A 21,722-nucleotide genomic window follows, 5' to 3' on the forward strand; every position below is an offset into this window, starting at 1 on the left:
GTAAGTAAAATCAATTTAGGCTACGTCCACACGAAGACGGGTTTCTCCGTATCCGATCTTTTTTTTTGCCTCAAATTCCGTAAACACGGAGTCGTCTCAGGAAATATCTGCGTCCACACGGAATCACTGAAACCGACTGAAAACGATGTAGTACACATGCCAGACCAATATGTGGCACTGTAATTCTGCCACAGAGATACACAAAAAAACAGAGAAGAAGACTTGGAGCATGTGCGTAAACCTTGCGCGCTGAATACAAACTAACACACAAAGCAGAAGATTTTGCTTTAATAAAACTAAGTAGCTCTGCAGCACGAACACAGGCACGTAGTCTGACATGGTTGTTGTTGTTGTCGCTGTTATGTGACGTAGCGGTGTCTGATTAGGGGCGAGACGTGGGCTGATGATGTCATCGTTTCAGAAAATATACGGATTCGCCGTCCACACGAAAACACGAAACCGGCGTTTTCAAATTTATCCACCCTGGGACCCGGTTTCAAAAATGATCGGTTTCGCTCTTCGAAAACGCCGGTTTCGTGTGGACGAAACGCCTATACGGTAATAAATTTATGCGTATACAGAGAAACCCGTCTTCGTGTGGACGGGGCCTTAGCTTAATTAAAGTTTTTTTTTTTTTTTTGTTAAATTCACTCTCCCATTAAATATGTAATAATTTCTTCATTGTCTAATAATTTATAACAACAAAAACGAGTTTTCTAATGTTATCAAGAGGGCGCTTCTTCAAAAAAGCATGTGGTTTTGACGAGTCCCTGATTTACTAAATAAAATTAGTCTTTGTCTTACTAAATAAAGTACTTTTTCACTGTACGTCGAATCTTTTACATTAAATATGTGATATTCTTTCATTGTCTCTCATTCCAATGCTTAATTTTATCACATGGGTTTTATTCTCCCTAAAAAGCATGCGGTCTTGATTATCTTGCTCAATTAAAATACTATTTTCAAAATCGAATGGCTCCCAGTAAATGGGTGATAATTTCTTCATCGTCTGAGATTTCGATGAGCATAATGTTATTAAAAATATTTTCTTAAGCCCGAGACACAATGCACGATTTTCGGCTGTCCCATTTCTGATTCACCACGATTGTTTCATGATGCCAGTCTTTCGTCTGGGACAGCCAAAAATCCTGCATTGTGTCTCGGGCTTTATAGGTCAACTCTATTACTGTATTAAAGTTTTGTGTAATAGCCTACTTTGTATTTTTACACAAGGTTGTTGTTGACGTTTTAACTCTTCAAAACAGATTATATTCATGCTAAATATGTAATAAGTTTTTCAATCATTAATTTCACTATGATTTTAAGCTTTGACATGGTCTTAGTCAATATGAAAGATATCAATGTTATCATGTTTTTATTGTGTTAGTTAGCTGTAATTTTTAGTTATTTCTTAACCTAAGCAAAATAACCCAACTGCAGTTTGATTGAGATTAATTGGAATATACAATGAAAAAACATAATTTTTGAAAATTGTTAAAAATCTGTTTTTGCAAATGAACTCTTCATATATATATATATATATATATATATATATACATATATATATATATATATATATATATATATATATATTAGCTAGCACCCACACAAAAAAATACTATAGTAATTTATAGTACATACTATAGTGTTTTTGAACTTACTTGACTAGATCTCTGAAAAGACTCGACTTGACTTTAGACTTGACTCGGACTTGTGCCTATTTACTTGAAATGACTTGTGGAAAAAACTAATTCAATTTTTGTGATTTTTTCATATATTTAAGAATGAACTATATATTTTCTAATAAGTCGGTGAACCCAAGCTACTCTTCTTTATACGCATGCGTAAACCGCTAGACGCTATCCGGAAGCCGCTTGCCAAAACAGCAGATCCCTCCGCGGACAACATGGACACCGCATCAACAACACCAGCCCCAGCCCCGAGGATAATAAAGTTTGGGTTTAGAGATTACGTGTACACGGCCAAGAAAAGAACGGCTGTGTGTAATATCTGCAGTGCCAAGATAAATGATTCATCGGCCACAACTTCAAATTTCATTCGCTTCAAGTTGCACAGCGAGAAGTAAGTGGTTGGTCACTGGGCCAACGCAAAGGTTTTGCTAGTTTTCAAGCACGAGGTTTTCTGTGGTATCTATACTTCCAACTTAAATCAGGGATGCAAACAGTGCAGCCTCCCGCTTTTTTCACGTCAGTTTGGGTGACAAAGTCATCTGAAGTCATTCCATAGCTTAATGTGAGGGACAGAAGTCTATTTACATCATTAAGGTATACGGAAACTCGTTTTCCCTCCTCTGCGGATGTCAATCATTCTCCATTCAGTATTCAAACAGCGCGCGCCTCTTCCGGTTGGATGTACGGTAAAACGCTCTCCAATCAAGGCCGTAACCAGGGTTTGACAATTAGTGAGGTCCGAAGTAAGGTGTTAAGAATTGTGCTATAATAACACCCACAAATGTACTACATATAGCCTAAACTTCAAAATAGACAGTAGATGACTGTCAAAGATTTTTTATTCAATATAATGTTTTACATGTTACAGACATGTTATAAACTATTTACAGGCTATTTGCTATAGTGTTTCTGTGTGTGTGTGTGTGTGTGTGTGTGTGTGTGTGCACGTGTTTGTGTGTGTGTGTACTACTCTTCAGTCCTTGGGTCACTGAAATGACAAAATAAAAAAAGACAGATTCAGACTTCAGACAGATAGTTTATAATCAGTGCAAATGCAAATGAATGTTGGATGACTATACTCTTTACAACATGCATTACCTTTCCATTGAAGGCTAGCTGTATCTTCCTGTGGCCAGAGGCATCCCACCGTCTAAGGACTCTCTCCTTGTCCAGCTTAACTTTTTGATGAACATGCATCAACGCCAGTCCTGTGAGCCTTTCACTAGACATAGAAGATCTGAGCCATGTTTTGAGCCTTCGCATTGCAGAGAATGACCTTTCACATTCACATGTTGTCACAGGAAGTGTAAGAAAAATTTTCAGCATACACTGGATGTTGGGGAAGAAGGCCATCTGTGTTGTTTTCAGGGTTTCCAATGCTGATGCAGGCAGCACCCCATCTTCAGAGTGAAACTTGTGCCTCCAGCATTCTACTTCCTGCTCTACTGTGTTTGGGTAAGGTAGGTCCTCATGGTACCACTTTACCATTCTTGGCTCTCTTTCTTCTGAGAGTTTCTTCAAAGATTTTGGTACCAGGTAAGCTGCTAGTAATGCAGGCTCATTACTTTCAGAGAATCTCTCATCCAGCTCACTAGTTATGTGATCGATGAAGGGATAGAAGAGATTCACCCGGTAGTGGTCTTCCACTGACTCTGTAGATATGATTGGTCTGTAATTCTGTTTTACTGATATTCTACGCTTTGTTGGGACCACATCAACTGAGTTGGCCAATGCTGTGGCTTTTTGAAAACATGGACTGAATCCTTGCTCATTTCTTTGGTTGGCTATGACTTGCCATACATTTCTTGCCTCCTCGTATGCTGTGATGATGTCCAAGTTGGTAGACTTGCTGTTTGGTTAGAGGTAGCATATAACCCAGCACTTTGTTGGCTATTACAGCAGTAATGATGGTCTCAAATGTTCCAATACTATGCCGGAGAGTACTGGCCTTTCCAGAGGTGGTAGTTACTTCTGCCTCCATGGTCTCCAAAACAGAATGTACAGCAGTGAACTTCTCCACAAAAGCACTCAGTGTGTTTGCTCTGCTACCCCATCTAGTGTCTGACATCAGTGGGATCCCTGCTGTTTTTGGTTGCCCTTCTCTTCTACTCTCTGCCCGCAGGGCATCTTTTCTGGCCCCTGTGGCTGAGAAGAACACTGTAATCTTTTCTACGGTGGCCATTGTGTTCCTCACTAAAGGAAGATCAGAACAACCATGCACCACAACCAAATTAAGTGCATGGCTCCTACAATGGGTGTACATTGCCCTGGGGTACAGTTCCTTGACTCTCTTTTGTACCCCACTCACTTTGCCACTCATTGTAGAGGCCCCATCATAACCCTGACCCCTTAGGAAAGTTGTTTGAAGACCCCACTTTGTCAGCTGATTGAGAATTGCTGAGGTTATTGTTGCCGCATCTTGTTTGGGCAAGGGACAGAAACGGAGAAAATCCTCCTTTATCTCTAGGTTTTCTTCTCCTCATTGACGTAACGGACACATATGGACATCTGTTCAGTCCCACTTATATCCATGGACTCATCAGCTAATACAGTGAAGTACTTGGCTGCCTGTATTCTATTGATTAGGGTCCTTCTGATTTCCTCTGCACAACATTCAATAAGCTCATTCTGAATTGCGGGTGAAAGGTATATTGCATTTTTGGATGCAGTCTGCATGTGTTGCTTTAAGGCCACATCAAATTGTGCTTTCCAGTTAACGAAGTGGTTAAAGTTTCCATTCTCACAGGTAAGTAGATAGATATAAAGATAGATAGATGTATATGTTTTCTTGATGTTGGTATGTTCTTATTAACGTGGTTTAACTGCATGACTGTAAATAATTGTAAATAACTGCAAGTCACTGGATTTGTGCTTTGTTGTAAATATAAAAAAATACACTGTTGCTAAAAGAATGAATTGCCTACACAGAATAAAACTTAAAAAATTTTTTTTATTTAATTAATTATTTATCACATATTTATTTAAAACATTACTTAAAACATTTATTTAGAATTTATTAACTAATTTTTCGAAAAGAGACAGATACCGGTCTGCTCTGGCTGCTGCTGCCTTTTCTCTCTCCTCCTCTCTCTCCACTGCTGGTCTCTCCCTCTCTTCTTCCCTCTCTGCTTGCTCTTTTAAGAACTCTAGAATAGCCTGGCTGTCCCTATGCCTCTTTCTGGACTGCTGGCTTCTCCTGGGTTCTTCAGAGGTGTAGAAGCTGGTGAGCTGACCAGGCCACCTGTAGTGGCAGTCAGGCTTGATGAAACAACCAGGGGTGGACTAATGGAGTGCTGCCCCTGGAGTGCACCATCCATTGCAGTGTACCACTGCCAGGTAGCAGCAGTCACACCACCACCCTCTACCCCTTTTCCTGTGGGTGGGTCCCTAAGCTCCTGAAAATTAAGTGAAACTTACTGTTGTATTTATTATGGAAGCCATACATTATTATTATATTATTACACAGCTCTCTGAAAGGCTTGATTCTGATTGGTCAATGTTGCCACTGCTAGTCTTTGCATCAGTCTCAGGAAGGCCCTCACATTTTATAACAGAAAGCAGAGAAACAGAAATCACCTTGTATTTGTCCTTCAAATTGTTCCACTTCTTTTTGGCCTGTTTGGCATTAATTGCCAGACCCGAACTGGAAATAAAGTACCTGGGCAAAACAAAAACATAAACAGTTAAAACCGTGACACATAACATTAAAGGATTAGTGCACCCAAGAATTAAAATTCTGTCATTAATTACTCACCCTCATGTTGTTCCAAACCAATAAGACCTTCGTTCATCTTCAGAAAACAAATGAAAAGATTTTTGATGAAATCCGAAAGCAACTGAAATGTTTCCAGGGTTGGAAATGTAGTAAGGAAATCAGTAAAATAGTCCATGTGACATCAGTGGTTCAATCATAGTTTTATGAAGCTACGAGAACACTTTTTGTGTGCAAAGAAAACAAAAATAACGACTTTATTCAACAATTCTTCTCCTCCAATCACCATCTTCATACCAATGTCTTTACTACCTTTCTGTGCCTTGAACATGGTATTTCCCTTGCTGTCTATGGAGTGTCAGAAAACTCAAGATTTCATTTAAAAAAAATCTTAATTAGTGTTCTGAAGATGAAAGAAGGCCTTACAGGTTTGGAACAACATGAAGGTGAGGTAATTAATGACAGAATTGTAATACTTAACCCTTTAATTTAAAGACTGCCCATATCTGGCTCCAAACCCTTCCAGACATACATGCAATGAAAAAATCAATACTTACTCCCATCCACTTTTGGAGGAGTTTCGTCTCCCGGTGAACAAGTTGTCATTGGCTGCCCGCCATTCGATTAAAGCCAAAGTTTCTTCAGCCGTCCCTTGATTAGAATATTGATAAATGTTAGTTTTACTTAAAAGAAGTTGGTACAAAAAAAAGGATAAACAAAAGAAACAATTAGGTCAAAAGTACAACACAGTGCTCTAGTACAACATTTATGTTTTTAAAAACAATTACACACACACACACATATACATATATATATATAAGTTAGGAAACTTAACTTTGCCTTCAGCCAAAACAATTTGCTGGGAAGAAATAATAGATTTGAGGCTTTAAGACCAAAGATTGTCTTATATTTACCCAAAGCCCGGCAGATACATCAAATACAAATGTTATCTAATTTAACCACCACAGAGATGGCAATATGATATATTCACATTATAATGCATGCTCTGTATGATGACTTTAAAATGACTCTGTAAAATGACTTTATTTTGTTGGAGTTTGTTGCTGTTTTTAAACGACTCACTACCGTGTGCTTGTTAAGGAGGCCCCACAGGAGTCTTGGTGCTGGAGAGGCTGTGCACTGGCAGAGGAAATCTTGAATAGTCTTAATTAACCCTTCCACAAGGTCTTAAAACAGAGCAGAAAGTCTTAAATTCATCAAGGCAATAAATGTAAATGCACTGCCAAAAATTAATGTCTTCCTGAGTTTTTGTCCCAATACAAATACTGAATATAAATATTAAATCAAGATACATTTATTTGAGATGCAAAATGAAGAAATTGTCTTGTTTTTGCTTAAAACAAGAACAATATCTGTCACTGGGGTATAAAAAAAATCAATTTTATATCTTTTTGAAGTGTTGTAAACTTAAGTGTCTGCTTAGTTTATGTAAATTTATGTCTGTTCCATGTAAATTTACATTTAGAGAACATATCGATGAGTTGTATTCGTTAAACTTTCTGAAAACAAATTCTTAAATTTACCTTCATAAAACCTGCAGAAACCTGAAAAACAGTTTTTTTAATAACACCAGTGAGCAGTGAGCAAGAGGGCTATGCACTTCCACCTCTCTCTACCTACTGCACTTTTTCACATCACAACACCCAACACAACTAACTATTTACATGTTAACCAGCTAACAAGCTTAAACAATGGCAATCTGATCGGCAGAGTCTTATGTAACCCAGGTTACTAGCAGCAGAGATAGAATAATAGAGCAAATAATAACATCAAAGGGATGAAAGGTGCAGCGAGAATAAATATGTACCTGTGATTCATAAAATATTTATGAACATACATATGTAAAATAATGAGGATTATAATCGCGTTCTGAATGACGTCATTACGTTGCAATTTTACAAGGCAGTGCGTCCCGATCTTTCTTTCTCCTGAACTTGAGATGAGAGCAGATGTCCTTCAGTGCTTCAGAATCGAATATAAACGACGTAAGATCCATTTAATATGTTTCTATATCGTTATACATCGATGATATAAAACTAAGTACTTGTGTAACAGTTGATTTATCTCGTGTAACGGTCGAAATGCATGTTAATAATGCAATTTTAGCATAATGCTAATATGATTTGTCATATTTCTAACGAAGGATTGAGAGAAAAGCAGAGTGTGTCTGAGAGTGATATCTTCAAACGTGTATCATCGGGAGTTTTCCTGTCTCTTCATTTTCTTTCCTTGGTGAGTTGATGTGGTTTTCATTTTATTTTCCTTACAATATGGTTCAAAGTCTTGTTTCATGAATTAGCCATTTATTTGGTGTAGCATATATGATGAAAACAGACTTATGATTGAAACAGAGACAAAAGTAATGGTAATTCCTGTGAAATACCAAATAATTAACATGCTTTGTGTGTCAAACAAGATAATTATACAAATGACTGCATACAATTTAAGTGGAATGCTTTTATTGTTAAAAAGTGAACGCCAAATAATAAAAAAATCATACTAAGAAATTCAGTACACAGATTATATGAATGGATAATGTTGTTTGTTTGAAATTGTGTTAAACTGAATTAATAAGTGTGGTGTGAGAGCCAATATGATGGAGAGGAGACCTCTTGTGGCACGAGTTTCACTGAAATAAATGAACTTTTCCACTACATTCTAATTTATTGAGATGCACCTGTAGTCAAAGAGCACAAAACCGTCACTTCCTGATAAACTAGCACTAATTTTCACAAAGAAAAGTAGGAGAAGACATTAATTTCCACATAGAATAAATCACTTGTGCCTCAGAGTGAGCAGACGAAACGCAATAAATGCGGTCATTGTATTTTTTCTTCAAAGGTGAATGGCAGCTGTTTGGGAACGCAGTCATGTAAGACAGTTCTGGGAGGCAATTATACGGAAATACTTTGACAGATTGTGCTTGGCCATTTAAGAATGACCATGACAACATTTCAGATGCTGTGCAACCAGATTGGTCCGCTGGTTAGTCAAGTTATGCCGTCTCATAGTTGTGAGCTGTGCAGGCGTAGGCTAACTTGATGGGGAATTGTCCACGAACTGCTCCTTTCCTTAGATTTTCTTCGGATCTCTCGATATAAGCCAAGTTATCTTCGCCACCTTGCACCCTTTTGCGGTATTTCTGTCCTGCATTTGGACTGTCGAGCTGAAGTCCTAGCATCTGTACAGTGTCGATTCCATCTCTTGTTTTAGTGACAATGTTTGAGATCTTTCCAAAGCATCCATTAACGATGCCGTCTTCAACATCCAGATTCCTAGTCACCATAATACGTACTCCCACTGCAACCTGTATGGTATCAAGCAAGTCATCCTTTTTTCCGATGATAGGCTTGTTTTGTCTCTTCATCGCTCCTGTTCTTGGGTTTTTCCTGTAGTCTTCGGCATCAATGGTTATGATGTCAGTGTGAAGAGCATGTACTGTGTCAGCATTGTGCCTGTGAACTTCTTTATTGGTGGTAAATATGTGCAGTGCATCACACGGGCAGTCTTCGGCCTTCTTCACAGCCAAACCTCTATCTTCTTCCCTGAGAGCTTCAGTTTTCTGCTTCACTCGCAATCGGTTCAGAAGTTGGGCAAAAGCAAGGTCTTCTTTCTGACGCATGATCTCTGTGAGGGTGATCATTTGGAAATGGTCCTTCCAGAAGTCCAAAACCTCATCTTCATACACGCAGAGTGGTTTGGCTTTACCAAGCGGTGGCAGTTGGTGAAAGTCGCCCACAGCGAGGACCGAGATTCCCCTGAAAGGTTTCTTGCTGCCTTTGATCTGCTGAAATCTCCAGTTTATGTAGGCAAAAAGATCCTTGGAAATCATTGACACTTCATCAATGATAAGAGTCTCCACAACACGTATTCTAGCTCGTAGTTCATCTAGAGCATCTCCAAGTCCTTGATATGGTGGCATCAGATTCCTTGGAAGTTTTCAAATGGAATGCAGTGTTTTACCGGAAATATTGAATGCTGCCGTTCCAGTAAATGCACTTAAGAGCACCGTAGGCACAGAGAGATCCCCTTCCTCCCGGAGTCGAGGCAGTTGTCGCAGAATCTTGGTTGCTTCCATGTATATGCACTTGATGACGTGCGATTTGCCACAACCAGCACCACCTGATACGAAGTAAAAAAAACTGTTCTGGATTTTGACCCCACACACGCTTGTGACACCACTGGCAGACAGTGTAGAATATGGTTGCCTGCGTCTCATTTAGACTTCTAAACAACTCTATTTGTGGCACGACTCCGTCTCCATGTTCAAGAATCTGATATTCTGGTACATCATCTTGTACATTCTCATCATCTGGATTGATGTCTTCTCGTTCTGCAATGCACTCCAAAACGACCCACCTCAGTTTCAGGTGCAAAAGCTGTCCACGCGTTCTCAGGTGGCCCTTGCTGTTGCAGCTGATCAAGTGCCTTGTCCACTTCATCGCTGTGTTTCTCAAACTTCTTCTGGTGTGCTTGCACTACGGCACAAACAGGCATCAGGAGAGCAGGGTGGGTAGGAAGTTCCACAGATGCACGTTTGTAAAACTGTTCATAGGTTGGAAATGTATGAGGTTTTAGCTGTGCATTGAAACGATGTGGCATATAAAGCTTCAGTAATCTACCGTAAAACTTTTCAGGTTGTTTTTCCTCCGAAAACCGTGCATATCTAATAACCGCAGCCTTACCAACAGTTATTTCCTGAAAAAATCCCATACCGTAGAGCAGCCGGTGAACAATCTTGCCATCCGTTTGCTGACCATACACAATACGGCACTCCGAAGCAAAGTCTGCCAGACACATCTTTTCAAACTCCCGTGTTTGTGGCCTTGCCCTGTATTTATCTATTATCCCTGACATCCAGACATCCTCTGAATCCAGGAAAAACACAGTATAATCAGCACAAAAACAAACAAATGCAACTAGAAATACGTAACACATGACTATTTATTGTTGCATTTTTTAGTTTTTGAATAATCTGTAGCCCTAATTAATATTTATTTTAATTGATACACTTTGCTCTAAATGGTTTCTGGATTTAAACATGCCTGTTTCGCCCTTTAGAAAGAATCTTAAATACTAAATGTGCTACACAATTCATTACATAAACTTTTGACATTTTAGCGTTTGGACAGGACTTTTATTTTGGTTTGGTGATGTGACGTCCCCTGTGATTCGACTGAAGACAGGTTTGTTTTAGTTTAACTAAATCAACGCTAGTCGTACGGGCTATTTTCCAGCGATGTATTTGGTTTAATTATTATTTAATGATTTATCTGATCTTATTGTGAGTTAATTGTGAGTAAAAGAAAAGCTGCTCGAGAGTCATTTGATAGTAAGCTGAATCACTGACATCATCTGTGTAAATACAAAAACAAACAACATAAACCAACTGCAAATAAAGTCATTACATAAAGTGTAATCTAATAAATTTAATGTACAGGTCATTCAGTACCTAAACAAATGCATATGAAGTATATGTTTAGTGTTCTTTTATTAGCTTTTTAATGCTACTATTATAGTTTTTTTTGGATAATCAGGTAATTTAGGGCCCTTAACTATGACTCTGACCTACTCCCTTACAAGTGCACAGACTACTGAACTAGAGAGGTGACTGAGATGCACCCAGAGATGTAGTTGGGATATGTTTTTCTTTCTGTTAATTTTTTTCTCATTTTAATCATGACAGATTGTCCAAACACACAGAAAACTCCCGGTGAAGCAATCAAAATCCACGTGACTCACGATTATAAAGATGGCGTTGATTAAAGAGGAGAGTGAAGATATAAAGATTGAAGAAGTGTTCAGTCTGAAACGAGAAGATACTGAGGAACAAACAGGTTGGTTTTCATTCTCAAAGCTGAAAACTCACTCATTTGATATTTATTAAAAGGCCAATCTCTAAAGATATGAATTATATTTTTTGAAGAATGTGTTATGAGTGTTATTAAAGTGGTTTTATTTGACATGGAGATGTTGAGTCACATGACCAGAAAAATACTAATCACACGGGCTGCCAGTGAGCAAGAGGGCTATGCACTCCCACCTCTCTCTACCTACTGCACTTTTTCACATCACAACACCCAACACAACTAACTATTTACATGTTAACCAGCTAACAAGCTTAAACAATGGCAATCTGATCGGCAGAGTCTTATGTAACCCAGGTTACTAGCAGCAGAGATAGAATAATAGAGCAAATAATAACATCAAAGGGATGAAAGGTGCAGCGAGAATAAATATGTACCTGTGATTCATAAAATATTTATGAACATAAATATGTAAAATAATGAGGATTATAATCGCGTTCTGAATGACGTCATTACGTCGCAATTTTACAAGGCAGTGCGTCCCGATCTTTCTTTCTCCTGAACTTGAGATGAGAGCAGATGTCCGTCAGTGCTTCAGAATCGAATATAAACGACGCAAGATCCATTTAATATGTCTCTATATCGTTATACAGGGTGGGCCATTTATATGGATACACCGTAATAACATGGGAATGGTTGGTGATATTAAAGTCCTGTTTGTGGCACATTAGTATATGTGAGGGGGCAAACTCCTCAATATGGGTGTTGACCATGGTGGCCATTTAGAAGTCGGCCATCTTGGATACAACTTTTGTTTTTTCAATAGGAAGAGGGCCATGTGACACATCAAACTTATTGGTAATGTCACAAGAAAAACAATGGTGTGCTTGGTTTCAACGTAACTTTATTCGTTCAGGAGTTATTTACAAGTTTCTGACCACTTATAAAATGTGTTCAATGTGCTGCCCATTGTCTTGGTAGATAGATAGATTGTCAATGCAACCCTCTTCTCCCACTCTTCTAAGGGGGTCAGATCGGGAGACCTTGGGGGCCATTCAACTGGCCCACGACGACCAATCCACTTTCCAGGAAACTGTTCATCTAGGAATGCTCGGACCTGGCACCCATAATGTGGTGGTGCACCATCAATGGAAACCTCAAGGCCACTGGATATTTGAAATTGCTACATGATGATGTGTTTCCCTCTTTATGCACTGAAGCTGGCACGTTCCCTGAGTTTTTCCAGCAAGATGGTGCACCACCACATTATGGGTGCCAGGTCCGAGCATTCCAAGATGAACAGTTTCCTGGAAAGTGGATTGGTCGTCGTGGGCCAGTTGAATGGCCTCTAAGGTCTCCCAATCTGACCCCCTTAGACTTTTATCTTTGGGGTCATCTGAAGGCAATTGTCTATGGTGTGAATATACGAGATGTGCAGCACCTGAAACTACGGATACTGGATGCCTGTGCTGGCATTTCTCCTGCGGTGTTGCTATCAGTGTGTGAAGAGTGGGAGAAGAGGGTTGCATTGACAATCCAACACAATGGGCAGCACATTGAACACATTTTATAAGTGGTCAGAAACCTGTAAATAACTCATGAATGAATAAAGTTACGTTGAAACCAAGCACACCATTGTTTTTCTTGTGACATTACCAATACGTTTGATGTGTCACATGGCCCTCTTCCTATTGAAAAAACAAAAGTTGTATCCAAGATGGCCGACTTCTAAATGGCCACCATGGTCACCACCCATCTTGAGGAGTTTGCCCCCTCACATATACTAATGTGCCACAAAACAGGACTTTAATATCACCAACCATTCCCATGTTATTACGGTGTATCCATATAAATGGCCCACCCTGTACATCGATGATATAAAACTAAGTGCTTGTGTAACAGTTGATTTATCTCGTGTAACGGTCGAAATGCATGTTAATAATGCAATTTTAGCATAATGCTAATATGATTTGTCATATTTCTAACGAAGGATTGAGAGAAAAGCAGAGTGTGTCTGAGAGTGATATCTTCAAACGTGTATCATCGGGAGTTTTCCTGTCTCTTCATTTTCTTTCCTTGGTGAGTTGATGTGATTTTCGTTACAATATGGTTCAAAGTCTTGTTTCATGAATTAGCCATTTATTTGGTGTAGCATATATGATGAAAACAGACTAATGGTGCGTTCACACCAGATGCGAATGAAGCGTTAAGCGCGAGTGATTTACATGTTAAGTCAATGCAAAGACGCGAATAGACATCCTGCGGCGCGATTCGCGCGAATGAGGCGGAGCGAATTGAGCGTTTCGAGCATTTGACTCCCGCGAATCGCGCAAGTTCAAAAATCTGAACTTTGGCGGATATTCGCGTCGCGCTAACCAATCAGGAGCTTGCTCTAGTAGTGACGTGATTACGAGCAAGGCAGAAATCAAAACAACAATAGAGGACTAAATCATCGTAGCTGTATCCGGAGCTGTACTATAGACCAAAGATTACCTGTTAGATTTACCCAAAGCAAATTATATCTTGTGTTTATCCACTACAGAGACATCAGAGCCAGCGGAAAATGTCAGAAGAACTAGCCGAGGTTATGCCCCTCTCTTCGGGATACATGAGCACGAGCGCCCGGTGATCGCCTGGAGCTCACGGCTCCGAAATCGGCGAAGCACATTTTCAAATAGGGGCTGTTTTTATAAATAAACCGCAGATTTGAGTTTTAAACAACTACATTCTGAGCTGAAATACATGCGTCCAGTGTTTCCATAGCACATAAAGGGCTATTTTATTTGCCAAATTCTATACATATGCTCTCTGTGGCAGTCATTGTGCCCCCTGGCAGAAGCCCCGCCCATGACGTGAATTTCATGCGCGAATGAAGCGAGTAAACCCAAAATGTTCACGCGTCCAACTACGCGCGAATAGCGCGATTTATTCGCAAGTCGCGTCCGGTGTGAACGCACCATTAAGATTGAAACGGAGACAAAAGTAATGGTAATTCCTGTGAAATACCAAATAATTAACATGCTTTGTGTGTCAAACAAGATAATTATACAAATGACCGCATACAATTTAAGTGGAATGCTTTTATTGTTAAAAGGCGAACGCCAAATAAAAAAAAAAATCATACTAAGAAATTCAGTACACAGATTATATGAATGGATAAAGTTGTTTGTTTGAAATTGTGTTAAACTGAATGAATAAATACATTGTAAAGTGCTAATTGTTCTTTGGGCCTTGTGTTTTGAAGGCCAGGTTGTTGTTTTGTTCCATGTGATGTTCTGTTGATGTTCATCTGCTGAATGTGGTCTGCTCTGGATGCGAATCGAGTGAAGTGTGAACCTTTCCTGGATTGTGAACCGTCTCAACTCTCTTCTGTGGAGAACGTAACGGTAACGGTGGAGCTGGACTGGCGAGCCGCCCGTTAACTGGAGCTTGTGAACATTCTGGTTTTGAAAGAGCACAGAAATTGAACTTATTCATCTTCAGACGGTAGGAGTGGAATTTCGTATCGCACTTCCTATTTCGGCATAGACTTTAGAGACTGCGGATTTCATCAATTCCTGGGTTCTTGGACTAAATATATGAACTGAATTTTTTTTTTTTTTTTCAAAGAATCATTCTGAGTGTTCATGATAAGCATTGGACTCTTGATTTATTTTGAAGTGTTCAGACTGAATGTCATTTGATTTTATTGGGTGTTTCTTTCAGAAATGTGTTGGGTAAATGTTCAAAGTGTTAAATAACTAAACTAAGATCAAATTTAAGACAAAACGGGAAGAAAAGGGAAAAGGTTGATTACATGAATTTAACTTGGTGAATTGGCTATCAACAAAGAAAAAAAAACAGAAGGGAAACATCAGCTTACTCTGAGTGATATTGCCATAAAGTCTGTGAGGAAAAAAAACTGTACAAATCCTTACTATTGAATGTAAACTAAACTGAGGTCATTGTACACTGAGTGTGAGATACTAAATTATTTTTTAAATTTTTATTATATTTCTGTGGTCATTGTTAAAATATAATCTTTTCTTATTCTTACCTTAACCCCGTATCGGAGTTGTTCACTGCTGCCGCACCATCTCTCTCCTGGGACGAACCTAGACTGCTGAACTTACTTTCATTGATAAAATAACTGGCAAGATATTCGGGTTGTCTGGTGCTGACACAGCTGCTGCACTGGTTTCTGTGTTTTGGGGTTCAGGTGGGTCATCGGCAGGATCCTCCACAACCTCTGGATCAACAATGTCCCCGTTCTGAAGGCAGAGGCTGTTTAGCATTGCACAGCATGAAACAATATCTGGCACAAAGACAGGGCTCACTTCCAGGGCCTTGAAAAAGATGGAGCGCCAGCGTGTCTTCAGCATCCCAAAGGCTCTCTCAACAATGTTACGTGCACGAGCATGCTTGGCGTTGGCATGCTATATGGTGTGATGAGGCAGATGGGCGCACTCAAACAGGGATACCCACCATCTCCAAGGATGCATTTTCCTGCAGGTGGATACAGGCGGCCAGTGTAAAGGGGGCTGTTCTTCAGCACCCTGGCATCATGCACCGATCTGGGATACCCGACAAGGATGTCGACAAACTTCCCCTTGTGGTCGGTGAATACACTTATGTTATTTGATAAATATTTTACAAGTTGTCGACGAAGGCGTGATCTGCGAGCAGCTGACCTATGAGCTGTTGAACCAATCAATGTTAAAACGCTGATGAAAGCGGTAAGAATTACGAGCAACGTTGCTGATGTTCACGAAGTAGAGTGGGCTCTTTAAATTTCCGCGTTGTGACGACGCATGACACGTGACAACATGAACATGGTGGATGTAGTACGTCTGAATTCCATTGATACTACCCTCATTCATACTATATAAAACGTACTTTTTAACGGTCGAGAAGTATGTTTGAATTCAAATGTAGTACCTACACATAGTATACGATTTCGGATGCAGCCATTGTGACTAGGGATGGGTACCGAAACTCGGTATTAAATCGGTCTCGGGGCTAAATTATGAAAGACTGGAGTATCGATAAGCTCTGACGTTATCGGTACTTCTGTCGGTATTGGAGAAGTTAAGAAAACACGCATACATTTATTGTTGCTCTCTCTCTCTCTCTCTCTCTCTCTATATATATATATATATATATATATATATATATATATATATATATATAATGTCGCCAGCTGTTTTTATGTGCAATAATATTCACAACATTTGTCTATGATGCATTTTTGCTATGCGCAATTCAGAAGCAGATAGTAAAAAGCAGATAGAATTCAGATAGTAAAACGTTGAAAGTACAATCTGCTGTTCCCCAGGCTGAAATGTGTGTGCGCGCGTGTGCCTGCGCGGCGGCGTGCTCCAAAACGAACAAGCAAAGGACACTTTGAGCTTCGGGCGCGTTGAAATAACACACAAAAATATGCCAAAAAATACATACACAATGTGTCAAAATGGCCGGTTATGAGAGTCTTCACTTTTATGTTTTAAGTGGACGAGAACAGCTGGGAGAAAATCCGATGTGTGTCAGTATATTGTCTTAAAGTGTCAGACTGGAGCTTGAGCCATCAATGTTAATCAAAGAACAAAATGCAAAGAGAAAATCACCCACAGCTCTTAATCTGAACAACGTTATAGCTTTAATAAATATAAATCTATCAGTACATACACTGAAAACTATGCAGTGCTCATTTACATTTGATTACTTTTGTAACTATTACTTACCTGAACATTAATATTAGTAGACCTTCATGGAAAAATGAAAGCACTGTTTATTTCATTTCGTTTGTGTGTTTGTTTTATTGTATTTGTCAGTTTGTTTTACTTTGTTTATTTGTTCATGTTGTTACTGTATCTTATCTTATGTATATAAAACACTTAAAATACCTGCACACTGGTGCATTTACAAATTGATGAAGTGCAGGCATTTTTAGTGTTTTGTATACATAAGATAAGATACTGTAAGAATATGAACAAAGAAACAAAGTAAAACAAAAAGTACCGATAAGAATACCGTTAAAGTACCGGATCGATAAGCGGTATCGATAAGAGTAGTAATACCGTTAAAACCTTAACGATACCCATCCCTAATTGTGACTGAAGATTTTCAGGCTTTGTGTGCTCGGAACTGCTTCCAGTCCTCAGTCATGAGTTTTGAATGACGCAAGTTCAAAGGTTCTGGCTCAGATATCATGTGCAGGACATCGGACTTAAGGTAGAAGAGGAGGTCAGGTGGATGAGGCCAGTTGAAGGCATTCTTCCCATCCAGCTGTTGCATGCATCTCACTTCCACTTCTTCACCCACTACCCGGATGACCTGTCCCACAAAAGGCTTACTTTCATATCTGACCAGAATGAACTTGCCTTTCAGATCTCACAGACAGTCAGTAGCAGTGGAGGGGGTGTTCACTGATAGGTTGCAGAAATCTACTGTAGATGGATCATAGCACTTGCAGATACCAGGTCTTGCACAGAAACATGAAATTTCCCTCCGCTTAATTGCAGCTGGTTCTTCAGAGGTTACTTGATGCATTTTCACTTTCACAGCTGGGACATTTTTTGGGACAGATTCATCAAACTTTGCAATATCTTCCTCTGATATCCAGTAGTAATTAATGGTAGAGTCTTCCTAGTGACCCTTCTGAAGCCAGACAGAAAAGGCACTGTGCTGAGTAGATGCAAGTTTTTCTTGTTCCTGTATTGGGTCACTGGTCCATCACTGATGATATGTAGAGTACTAGGTGGTGTTACATTTGCCTATGGCATCCCTCGATACAGGCTCCATGTGAGCCCACGCTCGTCATGGCGGAGAGAGGCAGAGATGGTGGCATAGGAGAAGGATGATGAGGCCATATACACCACACAGGTGTGGATTGTAACCTGCGTGTGGCTGTCACTGAAGTGGAAAGCCAGCTCTTTGAGTATTTTGGCTTGGTGGAGCCGGTTGAAATGGTGCTTAGCTAGTTCTTAGCTCTTTACACTTTCCGCTTTGTGTGACTTTTGCAAAGTTAGCCAAGTTTTTCTCTTTTTCAGATGTGACTACTCTGGACCACTGCTGCCATGTTAGGTCCTTCAAACTCAATCTCATTGTAGCAGCACTTCGTGCGATACATGCATTGCTTGCTGGTAGTATTGCATGCAATAACTGCTAGCAACTTTGAAATACTGTTTGTCAGAAGGATAGCTTTCTGGTGCAATTTGTCCACAAGCAGCTTGACATTTTCATGGTCTATGCAAGCACATGTATTTCTGTCAGTGTCTATTGCTGGTGTTACATAAAAAGGGCCGTATCTCACAAATTGTCTATATGACATTTCAGGTGTCTCTTGACTGTTGCATTGTACTGTACATGGAGCTCTTTCAGAGAGTGCAGCAGTACCCTCCTTTGCTTCTTGATTTTATTTTTCGTCACCGTGTCCTTTTTGCCTGATAACATGCGGCTGTTTTCATCCCTACAAAGAAAGCTGACCACTTCTTCTCTTCTCACTCTTGAGGTTTTCATTTTGTATCGGTTTCTTTCCCCCAACAGTTTTCTGTTTTTCTTTTGCCTCTCTAGTTTCCTCTGTATCTTTTGTGTCTCTTGTTTTGCTATTTGGAGATACCTTTTAACTTTGCGAAGTTCAGACCTCAGCCCTTCCCTCTCTTTGAACAGTGAGCTATAGGATTTCATCTTTCTTTCCTTGTAGGGGTTGAGGATGCTTGCGGACTCTAAATTTGGCTGCTCAGTCATGATCATCAAGGTGATTTATGCATGGGCTCAGGATTGTCAAGATGCTGAATTTGCTCATTTGCTGATGTGTTCATAGATGGTGGAGTTAAGTTGAGAACATCATCAAGCATCCTTTTGTTTTTTTTCTGTAGTTTCTCTGGTACTCTCTCCACTTTTCCCTCATCTTCTCCTGCTTTGTTTTGGAAAGCTTTACTACTGGAATATTCTTTTCTCTTTTGATAACTACAAATTCAATAGAAAAGTCAACAATTATCCTACAGAGCTTCTTAAAACAATTATATCCTTTTATTACCACCTCAGCCTGTGATTTCCACTGGCTAACCTTTCAGAACACCTAAATCACTGCATCACTCTTTGACTTTAACCTGGCATTCTTACAGTCTTTCACAGGTTCGTTCTCTCTCTCTCTCTCTCTCTCTCTCTCTCTCTCTCTCTCTCTCTCTCTCTCTCTCTCTGTGTGTGTGTGTGTGTGTGTAAACTACCTTTCACGATCAGTGGGTCCCCGGTGGAGAGGGTGAGTAGCTTCAAGTACCTCGGTGTAAACATCTCTGAGAACCTGACTTGGACTACACATATCCAAACACAGGTTAAGAAAGCCAGGCAAAGACTGTACCATCTGCGTCAGCTGAGGAAATTCAGGGTCTCACCAGCAATCCTGAAAACTTTCTATTCAGGGACCATAGAAAGTGTATTGACTCAGTGCATCTCAGTGTGGTATGGAAACAGCTCCAATCAGGACTGCAAAGCACTACAGAGAGTTGTGCGCTTAGCTGAGCGCATCTCAGGGTCTGCTCTCCCCTCTCTGCAGGACATCTACCTCAAACGCTGCAAAAATAGAGCTGTTAAAATAATCAAGGACTCTAATCACCCTGGTAACCGTCTATTCACTCTGCTTCCATCTGGTAAGCGCTTCCGTAGCCTGATGGCAAAAACTGAGAGACTTAGGAGGAGCTTCTTCCCCCAGGCCATCAGGCTCCTAAACTCATGTGTCATAACATCACATGACTCCATGTAAATATCACCATATCAATAGCTATTCATTTTTTTTCTACCTCATATTGCTGCTATTTAAATACCCTGGACAACTTTTTTGCACATAACTCTTATATTACTATTTAAATCAACAACATACTGCACATTTATATTTTTTATCTTTTATTTTTTTCTACTTTTTCTTAATATTTATGTACATTCGGTGTTTTGTATTCTATATAATTGCACTGTCCTTGGAGCGGACCTGACCTACATTTCACTGCTGGTTATTCCCTGTATAATTGTGTATGTGACAAATGAAAATCTTGAATTATATTAAGTGAATGGAATGCAAATATGCATTAAAGCTATCAACATTTCAAAAACACTCATGTTGTGAAACAATTATTTTATCCTAGGCCTACAGAGCTTTAATATTAAAGTTGTGGATAAAGCACCACTTTCTCAAAAAAAAAAAAAAAAATACAACATTGAACACTTGAAAATAGTTGGTTAGTTTATATTACATCTTTAATTGGCATCATGAACTAGTGATTTGACTAATTTGGCCCCTAAAAAGAAAGTCTTGTAATAGCAGTCAAATGGGGTAACACGGTTACACCATTTGACATTTCAATTTAAAATCAATTTTGACAGGCATTATCATGGACACCTATGTTCGCACATGGTCTTGGTGGGAATATTTCAAATGTAATTTTTAAAGTTGATACTCATTTTTATAATAATTATCAATGGATTCCTGGGGTCTTACCATTTGGCATGTATACCTGACCATACCCTAAAAATGTCAAATTATCTCACATTTTAAAGAGAGTTACTAACCTTTGCATGCAGCAGTTAGTCTCATCAGGGGTCCTTCTCTGTGATACAATTTCCTGTCACATGGTCTTCTGCACAATATTAACAAAATGGCTCCTTGAATGGTGGTTACACCACCTTGACGCTTCAGAAATTTGACTTGTCACATAATTCCCCAAATTAATTATAATATTCAGAACAATGGTGCTCCATTTACCTTTATTTACTATTAAATAGGTCTAATGTAAGGTTATGCCAAACTAGCTGATATGGTGTTTTATTGAGAATTTCACCTTTTTTAAACAAGATCAATTATTTGGTACAAAGTTTTTACGGTTACACCACATTGACATTTTTGCAAAAATCCCCCAAATATTATCTCAAAATGAATTAATTTTTAGACTTGGTTCTTAAAAATGTTAAATTTAATTAAACCAAATGGACACAAAAAAACGAGCGTCACGTCATTGACCTGTTTACACTTTGATCTGAACATAAACAATGTATCCGTGTACATGCGTTGCATACGCTGTTTGCGTATGTGATACTCTCCAAAATGGCGCCAGGGTGATGCAGCGGAGACGAATTGTTGATTAAAGTCATTATTTTTGTTTTCTTTGCACACAAAGTATTCCTGTAGCTTCGTAAAATTACAGTTGAACCACTGATGTCACATGGATTATTTTAACGATGTCCTTGCTACGTTTCTGAGCCTTGATCGTGTAAGGATCCTTTCTGTCCATGGGAGGGCCAGAGAGCTCTTGGAATGCATCAAAAATATCATATAAGGTTTTACAGGTTTTGAATGACATGAGTAATTAACAGAATTTTCATTTTTGGGTGATTACTGTTTAAAACACAACAGACAGGAAAAACATTAAAACAACTGGAGAGCGCTCCACACCTAGGCAACCATCCGCAGTGCCATCTTAAAATCCATGTGCCCTTGTAATCTTTAATCAAAAATGTTGACCT

General features: G+C 39.3%; 1 protein-coding gene and 1 long non-coding RNA gene across 2 annotated transcripts in view; one reads left to right on the forward strand and one right to left on the reverse strand.

The window, feature by feature from the left end:
- LOC306866526 (NACHT, LRR and PYD domains-containing protein 12-like) overlaps positions 1 to 21,722 on the reverse strand; it is a 422,442-nt gene that overhangs the window by 277,973 nt on the left and 122,747 nt on the right. The window lies entirely within an intron of this gene.
- On the forward strand, positions 7,309 to 15,218 carry LOC306867330. Its single transcript, XR_013784003.1, has 5 exons — positions 7,309 to 7,409; positions 7,568 to 7,656; positions 11,111 to 11,261; positions 13,222 to 13,310; positions 14,476 to 15,218. It is a non-coding gene; the product is annotated as an uncharacterized lncRNA (long non-coding RNA).

Source organism: Barbus barbus (genome assembly GCF_936440315.1).
Source record: "Barbus barbus genome assembly, chromosome: 4".
In the NCBI taxonomy this organism is placed as follows: domain Eukaryota; kingdom Metazoa; phylum Chordata; class Actinopteri; order Cypriniformes; family Cyprinidae; genus Barbus; species Barbus barbus.